The sequence below is a fragment of the Pseudophryne corroboree genome (assembly GCF_028390025.1).
Source record: "Pseudophryne corroboree isolate aPseCor3 chromosome 3 unlocalized genomic scaffold, aPseCor3.hap2 SUPER_3_unloc_8, whole genome shotgun sequence".
Lineage (NCBI taxonomy): Eukaryota > Metazoa > Chordata > Amphibia > Anura > Myobatrachidae > Pseudophryne > Pseudophryne corroboree.
Window position 1 is genome coordinate 1486797 of NW_026967574.1, and position 9418 is coordinate 1496214.

General features: G+C 42.3%; 1 pseudogene; it reads left to right on the plus strand.

The window, feature by feature from the left end:
* Positions 1-1560: 1560 nt before the first annotated feature.
* Positions 1561-1679, plus strand: LOC134984793 (5S ribosomal RNA; annotated as a pseudogene).
* Positions 1680-9418: the final 7739 nt, after the last annotated feature.

The window sequence follows — 9418 nt, forward strand, 5'->3', positions numbered from 1 at the left end:
CCAGATATAAGAGACACTGAGATACAGAATGCAGACCTGAACCTGTATGTTGATGGTAGCTGCCACCGCCAGAATAACATGGGCATTCTGACATCTGGATACGCCATAGTGGACAATACACGTAATTGAAGCACTCCCGCTTCCACCACCCCACTCTGCTCAAAAAGCAGAACTCATAGCATTGGGAAGGGCATGTTACTTGGCACGAAACAGAATTGTTAACATTTATTCAGGAAGTGAGCAAGCCCGACGTACGGGCGAAACGCGTCTTCCATCCCGCTCGCCTGCCCTGCTGTCTGCCAACATGGACTGATCCTCCTGCCACCTCCTGCAGCCTACTCGTCTGAGCCATCTTCTGTCCCGCTCGTCTGCCCTGCTGTCTACCGAAACGGACTGATCTTCCTGCCGTCTTCTGCAGCCGACCTGTTTGAGCCGTCTTCTGTCCCGCTCATCTGCCCTGCTGTCTACCGAAATGGACTGATCTTACTGCCGTCTTCCGCAGCCGACCTGTTTGAGCCGTCTTCTGGCCCGCTCATCTGCCCTGCTGTCTACCGAAATGGACTGATCTTCCTGCCGTCTTCCGCAGCCGACCTGTTTGAGCCGTCTTCTGTCCCTCTCATCTGCCCTGCTGTCTGCCTAAATGGACTGATTCTCTTGCCGTCTTCCGCAGTCGACTCCTCCGAGCCGTTCCACAGGGTCATACTCTCCAGGGTAACAGGAATCTGCATTGCGCTTGATTCCAGCCTCCGCAGCGGCACTATTTCATTGGCAATCAAAACTTTTCTGCATTTTACATCAGAGACCACCGCTACGGGAGATCAATACTTATATATTATTTTGTAATTATCTACCAGCGGGGCACCACGTCTCTTTTATATTAATGAAAGTGATCCAAACGAGCTTATTTACATATATAGCAAGCCTGTCGCAGGATCAACCTGTGGCAACAATATTCACATTTTGATTAGACATATGTTCTCCTAGCTTATCTCTAGTATTTTGCAAAAATATTTCATTGCAGTTTCAAATGACATTTGTTATACTATAAAATCTCTTTTCTTCTTTTCTCTGTTTTCTGTACCAATTGATACAATAGTTTTGTACAACATTAGCAGTTCATTGAGTGTTATATGGATCATTCACACCCCATCTTTCTGCTCGTGATTCATTTAGCCCTTTCTTTATTAGCTATAGTCCTTATAGCCACTAATTGTTAATTAAGCATCTCCCTTATTTTCTTAATTTTTACCACAGTATTACCTGATAACCCAGCAAGTTGCTATTGTGTGTTCATCCATACTGGTACTATTTACAGTATTCTTTGTTTGCCAATATCAGGACCTTTTTTAGCACCAGTTTCAGATTCCCATGTCAACATTACTTTCTTTCATGTCTTTTCTATCTTTCTGGACTCTCACCAACGATTCAGTCTCCCATCTGTAACGCTGGCAGCAGATCCATCTATTCTCTTTCCACTTTACTTTTCTGTTGCCACCTTTTTTCATTTTTTTGTGAACTCTCATCAGTGACTCCAGAGTGACAAAAATCATCAATGTACCACTCTACTATCATACCACACTGGAAACGCCCGAATCCATCCCATCTTGGAAGCTAATCAGTGTCGGGCTGAATCAGTACTCAGGTAGGAGACTCCTGAGGAAGATCCAGTTTAGTAGAGCACAATTACCATGTCCAGTGTTTAACACTGACAGCAGATTCACACTTTTCTAATTTTTCTACTCTTAATTTTACTCACTCATCACCTTCTTTTGGCGGCTCTCATTGTCTGACCGAACAGATGTCTTGAAATTATTGCATAGGCTTAGGTGTGTTATATATCCCTTTTATCATCAAATTTGATTAAATTATGTACTGTGATCAATCTGTGAACCTACCATATGCAGGATAATCCTCAATTAACTACCAAAGCATGGCAGACAGTAGTGATTTGTAAATTATCACCAATCTTTATTGTTATTTTTGTTATCATTAATTTTGTTATCTTTAAATAATCAATCAAACTACTGATATATTTTACTAGGAATTTAATAAAACTAAATTAATTTAATATTTTCATGATTCATTACTTCTATTGACTTTCCTATGATACAAAGAGTGCACCCACAAAAGAGTCTTTTTCTTCTCCCTCTGTGTCTGCAAAGCTTTATACTGACTCAGGGTGCACCACCCAATGTAGATCTGGATAGAAAATATTATTTTCTCAGACTCCATTACTTTAGCTTGGTACTTAGAATCTAACATTATATCTAGCCTGTGCGGCATACCTCCATTGCTAACATTTATACCAACTCACAATATGCATATTGTGAGTTGGTATAAATGTTAGCAATATATACCCAGCGGTAGCCTGCACAGCACATTTTACAGCTAAGAAGCTAGTACAAGAATTTGTATCTAGATATGGTATTCCAGAGATCATTGAGTCCGATCAAGGCACACACTTCACAAGTAAGGTTTTCCAAGAGATGTGTAGGATCATGGGTATAGAGTCCAAACTTTATTGTCCTTATAGATCTCAAGCGGCAGGCCTCATATAAAGAGTTAATTATACTATAAAGAACAAACTTTCCAAGGTCATAGAAGAGACAGGCCTAAACTGGGTAGAGGCACTGCCCATCATACTACACAGCATTAGAGTGACTCCCAAACCTCTCAGTCTGGTGTTATTCGGAAAACATCCCAACCTGATGATAGGCCCAGAAGAAAGCCACTCCACTCTACACGATCTAACCACAAAATATGTCCTAGACTTGCATGAACAATTCAAACAGATACACAAGGGACTAATTCTCTCTAAAGCTGCTAATCAAAGTGACTTGAAATGCCATGATGTGAAACCAGGAGAATTTGTGATGGTTAGAAATTTCTTACGCTTTGGTTCATTTGTAGACAGGTGGGAGGGCCCATACCAAGTACTGTTGACCATGCCCACGGCTATAAAGGTGGCAGAGAAATCGGCTTGGATACATGCATTGCATTGCAAGAAAGTGACTGAGAACGGAAAGAGCAAAGAGTCCCAGAAAAACCCACCAGAGGAAGAAGCTGCAGAAACATTTAACTTGCAGGCTCTTTTTGAGGAACCCCAGTAACCAGAGACTAAGAGAGAAAATGGCCTGGTTTGGTAAGATGTATGTTGAAAATGATATGGGACAATCCGTGTTGCTAAACCCCAACCAGGTGCAGAAAAGATTCAGAATGGCTACCGAAATTGGAGTATTGGTTCTAAGCCTGGGAGTAATAATATGGATGGGGGGGATTGTTGACTTACTACTTACTAACTAGGATGACTGAGGGCCCAGGGCAGGGGCAGTCTGATGGGGTGCATGAGGTGGCTTCCCAGAGGGTATGTTTCTGATGAACTTTGAGGAAGTAATACATCCCTATCCTAGTCATGTACCTCTCATCACACCCCTAGACACAAGAAACAAAAGAAAAGAGGAAAAACAAGAGTACCCAAACAGATGTCAGCAGCTACCCCTGATAGCCAGGTGTATTTGTAAATATTGCAGATGAAACCCTGAACAAAGATGGATAGATTGGTGCCACGATGATCCACTGCTTTTTGGAGGTGCACGCACAGTCAGGGCCCCCATAGAACAGACCGAGTGCCACAAGATGGTAAATATGTATAGATGTATCTGTGTACACTGTGGGAGAATCCCTCAGAATGATTGTATAGTATGGTGTTATGAAGGTGAGGAGAGGAATCAGACACAACACTCAGACAGACACCATACAATCCATGGGGGAATCCGGAATGATCAGGAATGGCTCCCAGAGGAAAGGGAAAATAAGAATAAAAACACAAAGACAGATGAAAACCCCTATGAGGGCCCAGTGGAAAAAGCTAGAGTATATGAGAGGAACACCTTTGTAGAACTGGCCCCAGCTGTCGCCCATAGTAATGCTTTCTGTGTAGTACCACCCAAACATGTGGGAGAAGCTTGTAAGACCTGCTTTATATGTATTCTAATAACAATAGAAGAAATGCAGAAGATAGAATTGCTACCAGGAAAAATATCACCTTTATAGACATTAACATGGAAACATTAGGGACCAACAACCCGGAAAATAAAATCGGGCAGTATCACACCACCAGATATAAGCTGGAGATCCAGCCTAGTATAGCTGAAAAGAACTGTTGGGATATTGTTGGTAAGCCACAGTTTGAGTCTTTAGGGGTTACCCCAAAGTGTACTTCCTTGGTAACAATAAGCAGCCCTAGAATTGACCCAGGGGCTTATTTTTAGTATGTGGAGATATTGCATTCTCCTACTACCCAGCAAATCACACTGGAGTTTGTTATTTAGGCAGACTCACCTTTGTAGCAGCTCATGCAAACCTAACTACTTTAGACTCTCACAGTAAAGAAAAAAGGTCATTGTATCCTGATTGCCAGTCAGACTTGTCACTACTCAGCAAGGCACAATACTCAGCATTAGCCTTTTCACTCATAGGAGCCCCAGGACTTAGCCTGTATAACACAAGGGTGATAAACAGATTAGCCTGCGGATTGGCAAAAACCATAAATGCCACCAGTATGGCTATTGCTCTTATAAATGAAGAACTTAGAGAAGTAAGAGATGGTTTGATACAAAATAGAGCAGCCATTGAGTGGTTGTGAACAATTTAAAGGAATGTGTTGTTTTAACATCTCAGATAATTATAATCCCATTGAACAGAAGGTTAAGTTGTTGCAGGATATACAAGAACATATGGCCCAATCGGCTGATTGGGACCCCTTCGGATGGATGGGAGCCGGAATCTCAAAATGGCTTTACCACATACTACACTTCAGATGGATGGGAGCCGGAATTTCAAAATGGCTTTACCACATACTACACTATGTTATGATAATAATACTTATCATTTTTATAAGTTATGTAACAATCAAATGCCTGCCTGTCCTTGGACGATCGTGTGGGAAAGTACTCACACAGCCTGAAAGGAAGCCAAGAACCAAGCTTATGGTAATGACTCCCGTTACCTACACTGCAGTAGCCACACACAGTGAATCAGTAGTATTATCACACATAGTAATATAGTAGTATTATCACACACAGTGAATCAGTAGTATTATCACACACAGTCAGATTATCAGAAATATACCCTAATAGGTACTTACACGCTCATGCTTCATATATGTACACTTAGTAAGAAGGAGCCTCCACCTATAGCCAGGTTGTAGAAGACAAGAATACATCCTGTCGCTACCTCTTTCATTTCTCTTATCTGTCCAAGGTTTCTGGAGGGTTGAGACTTTTCACATCGATACTCAATGGACTCGTGCCGGCGATTGCATCCAGAGAACGGGTTTTCCTTTTCCTATCTCATATCTCACACTCATTTGAAAATTAATTTGAATATAATGAATATTTGATTTACTATATGTTGTGTTTAGAGATGAAACAAAAGACAGGAATGATGGGAGGAAAAATGAAATATACATCTGTATTGCCTCAGAAATTGTGCTTTCAGACTTATAGTTATATATCTGTAATTGGCACTTTAATTCCCATAATGGTCATTCTTTCTTACAGTGGAGTTTTCTGTCATCCTTTGTCCTAGCTTGTGACTAAGACTGTACGTGTCTAAATAGAGAGCCTTGTATTTAGATAACCAGAACTTAATGACATTTTATGGGGTTTGATAAATAAATATCAAATGAACCTTCGGCTCTGAAAAGAGCACCATGACATAGGAACAGGAATAACCTCTTTGCTGACGAAGCTTATTGAGCGACTCTATTGATGTGAATGGGAGATCCAAGACTCATGGAACCAGTCTGCCATCTTCAGGAGAAGATCAGCCATTACATCTAGCCCAGCTGACCATATTTGAGATTTCCTGTTGGTGACCAACAACCAATCTATAATCCCCTTGTTATCTGAATACACGCCCCATTGATTAATCAATTATGAATTATTATATAATTATGTACTATATATGTAAGCCTGAAATCCCCTGAAGGGACGGACATCATTGATGAAGTCTGTGTAGGGTCACGTCTCTCTGCGCAGAAAAATATAGGCGTGGTCTCTTCTTTGATAATAAATTCTATATGCTGAATATTATCACAATGGAGACTCCCCAATTCCTTTAAAATAATTAGGCATTAACATAGTGATTGACATTAAGTGGGTGTTTCTGGGTGTCAGCTGACCGTTTTCATGGAGTGTTCGAAAAAATGCTGGCGTGCCAGGAAAAACGCAGGCGTGGCTGGCCGAACGCAGGGCGTGTTTGTGATGTCAAATCAGGAACAGAACAGTCTGAAGTGATCACAAGCACTGAGAAGGTCTGGAGCTACTCTGACACTGCACAAAATTATTTTGCAGCCGCTCTGCGATCCTTTCGTTCGCACTTCTGCTGATCTAAAATACACTTCCAGTGGGAGGCGGCTTAGCGTTTGCACGGCTGCTTAAAACTGCTAGCGAGCGAACAACTCGGAATGACCCCCACAGTCCTCTGTACTGGACGATCCTCTTTTTTTACATTTATAATAAAAAAAAATTCTAACTTTTTTTTTAGCGGTTTGAAAAATAGTTGTTGCCCTTACCCTAGTCTCTTGCTCCAAGTGATCTGTATTGAGGTCATTAGTACCACAGCGTTGGTTTCTTGACCTCATTGTCCCGGACTTCTGATCACTGTGATCTATGCACTTCTTGTGTTCCTTCTAAAAGCACTGTTCAGAAATCTGCATTTTATCTTCTCCCCCCAATGTATGGTGGCAGCACTGATATTCTGTGGGATACGCCTGATTCCTCTACTGGTCACTGTTGGTATAGTCCTTGCTACAAAGGCTCTTGTTCTCCTGATAGAGTCAATGAATCCAGACCAGAATTGGTGATTTTCTTCTATTTTTTATATATAAAGTTTTTTTTTGTGGTTTTTTTTTTACTTGCGTTGTGTTTTTCTTGTTTAATTAATGGTTGTTAATGCAAATGTAATTTTGTGTAACATATTTTTGAAAAAATCAGAGGGTCAGCGAGACAATGTATCATTTACTATTTGCTGCTGATGCCCCCAAAACAACCGGACCTCCCAAGTGTAAGTAGAAGGAACTGAAGCAGGTATCTTCCATACCTTCATACATGGACATTTCCAGGTAAGGGTCAGGTAAGTTTTTTTGTTTTTTAAACAACAACCCTAATTCACCTACAAGTTATCAAAGTCAAATTGCACATTTTGATATTTAGAATACACTATGGAATTTACCAATGGATGAGTCTACGATGCATGCGTCAAATACGCATGCTAATGGCTAATACGGTAGGGGGTGCGAATGACCGTAACGACAAGTTACTGTGCGCATTACGGTAGAAGATGCATTTGTTAATAAATATACTGTACCAAAATAGCTAATATTTCTTACATACACTCAAATGTATTACAGCCAGAAATACAAATTCCTATAGTGTGTAACATACAGTATCAGATTGCTCTGTCCAAACAGCCATTGTTTCCATGGAAGATAGACCTTGGACTGAGTGAATGTGTAAATACCGTTGTTTGCCCCAATTGCTAACACGAACAATTGCGTCTTGGTCCCGTGTTGCTCTAACAAACAAGAAGCCAGATACGATACAATAGCTAAAGATACACAGATTCTTCATTGTGTGCTTAACACACATTCATGTAAACCAGAATGCTGTGTATTTATATTCAATAAAATGCAGACCAGATATTGGCCCTCATTCCGAGTTGTTCGCTCGGTATTTTTCATCGCATCGCAGTGAGAATTCTCTTAGTGCGCATGCGTAATGTTCGCACTGCGCATGCGCCAAGTAACTTTACTAAGAAGAAAGTAAGTTTACTCACGGATTTTTCATCGCTCCGGCGATCGCATTGTGATTGACAGGAAATGGGTGTTACTGGGCGGAAACACGGCGTTTTAAGGGCGTGTGACTCAAAACGCTACCGTTTCCGGGAAAAACGCAGGCGTGTCTGGAGAAACGGTGGGAGTGCTTGGGCAAACGCTGGGTGTGTTTATGACGTCAGCCGGGACCGAAAAGCACTGAAATGATCGCACAGGCAGAGTAAGTCTGGAGCTACTCTAAAACTGCTAACTCGTTTGTGATCGCAATAATGCGCATACATCGGTCGCACATTTAAGAAGCTAAGATTCACTCCCAGTAGGCGGCGGCTTAGCGTGTGTAACTCTGCTGAAATCGCCTTGCGAGCGAACAACTCGGAATGAGGGCCATTGATACTTGTATTAAGAGTGATATGTCATATGTATTATGTATTCTGGCTTTATGGTTTACACCGCACTGACCTGTCCCCTACACAATGAGTTATACATAGCCTTTACACAACTGGTTAACTGTGTGTGTATGATATATAATAGGAATTTACTTACCGATAATTCTATTTCTCGTAGTCCGTAGTGGATGCTGGGGACTCCGTAAGGACCATGTGGATTAGCGGCTCCGCAGGAGACAGGGCACAAAAATAAAAGCTTTATGACTAGGTGGTGTGCACTGGCTCCTCCCCCTATGACCCTCCTCCAAGCCTCAGTTAGGATACTGTGCCCGGACGAGCGTACACAATAAGGAAGCATTTTGAATCCCGGGTAAGACTCATACCAGCCACACCAATCACACTGTACAACTTGTAAACTGAACCCAGTTAACAGCATGATAACAGAGGAGCCTCTGAAGAGATGGCTCACAACAATAACAACACGATTTTTGTAACAATAACTATGTACAAGTATTGCAGACAATCCGCACTTGGGATGGGTGCCCAGCATCCACTACGGACTACGAGAAATAGAATAATCGGTAAGTAAATTCTCATTTTCTCTGACGTCCTAAGTGGATGCTGGGGACTCCGTAAGGACCATGGGGATTATACCAAAGCTCCCAAACGGGCGGGAGAGTGCGGATGACTCTGCAGCACCGAATGAGAGAACTCCAGGTCCTCCTCAGCCAGGGTATCAAATTTGTAGAATTTTGCAAACGTGTTTGCCCCTGACCAAGTAGCTGCTCGGCAAAGTTGCAAAGCCGAGACCCCTCGGGCAGCCGCCCAAGATGAGCCCACCTTCCTAGTGGAATGGGCATTCACAGATTTTGGCTGTGGCAGGCCTGCCACAGAATGTGCAAGCTGAATTGTACTACAAATCCAACGCGCAATCGTCTGCTTAGAGGCAGGAGCACCCAGCTTGTTGGGTGCATACAGGATAAACAGCGAGTCAGTTTTCCTGACTCCAGCCGTCCTGGAAACATATATTTTCAGGGCCCTGACAACGTCCAGTAACTTGGAGTCCTCCAAGTACCTAGTAGCCGCAGGCACCACAATAGGTTGGTTCAGGTGAAACGCCGACACCACCTTAGGGAGAAACTGGGGACGAGTCCGCAGTTCTGCCCTGTCCGAATGGAAAATCAGATATGGGCTT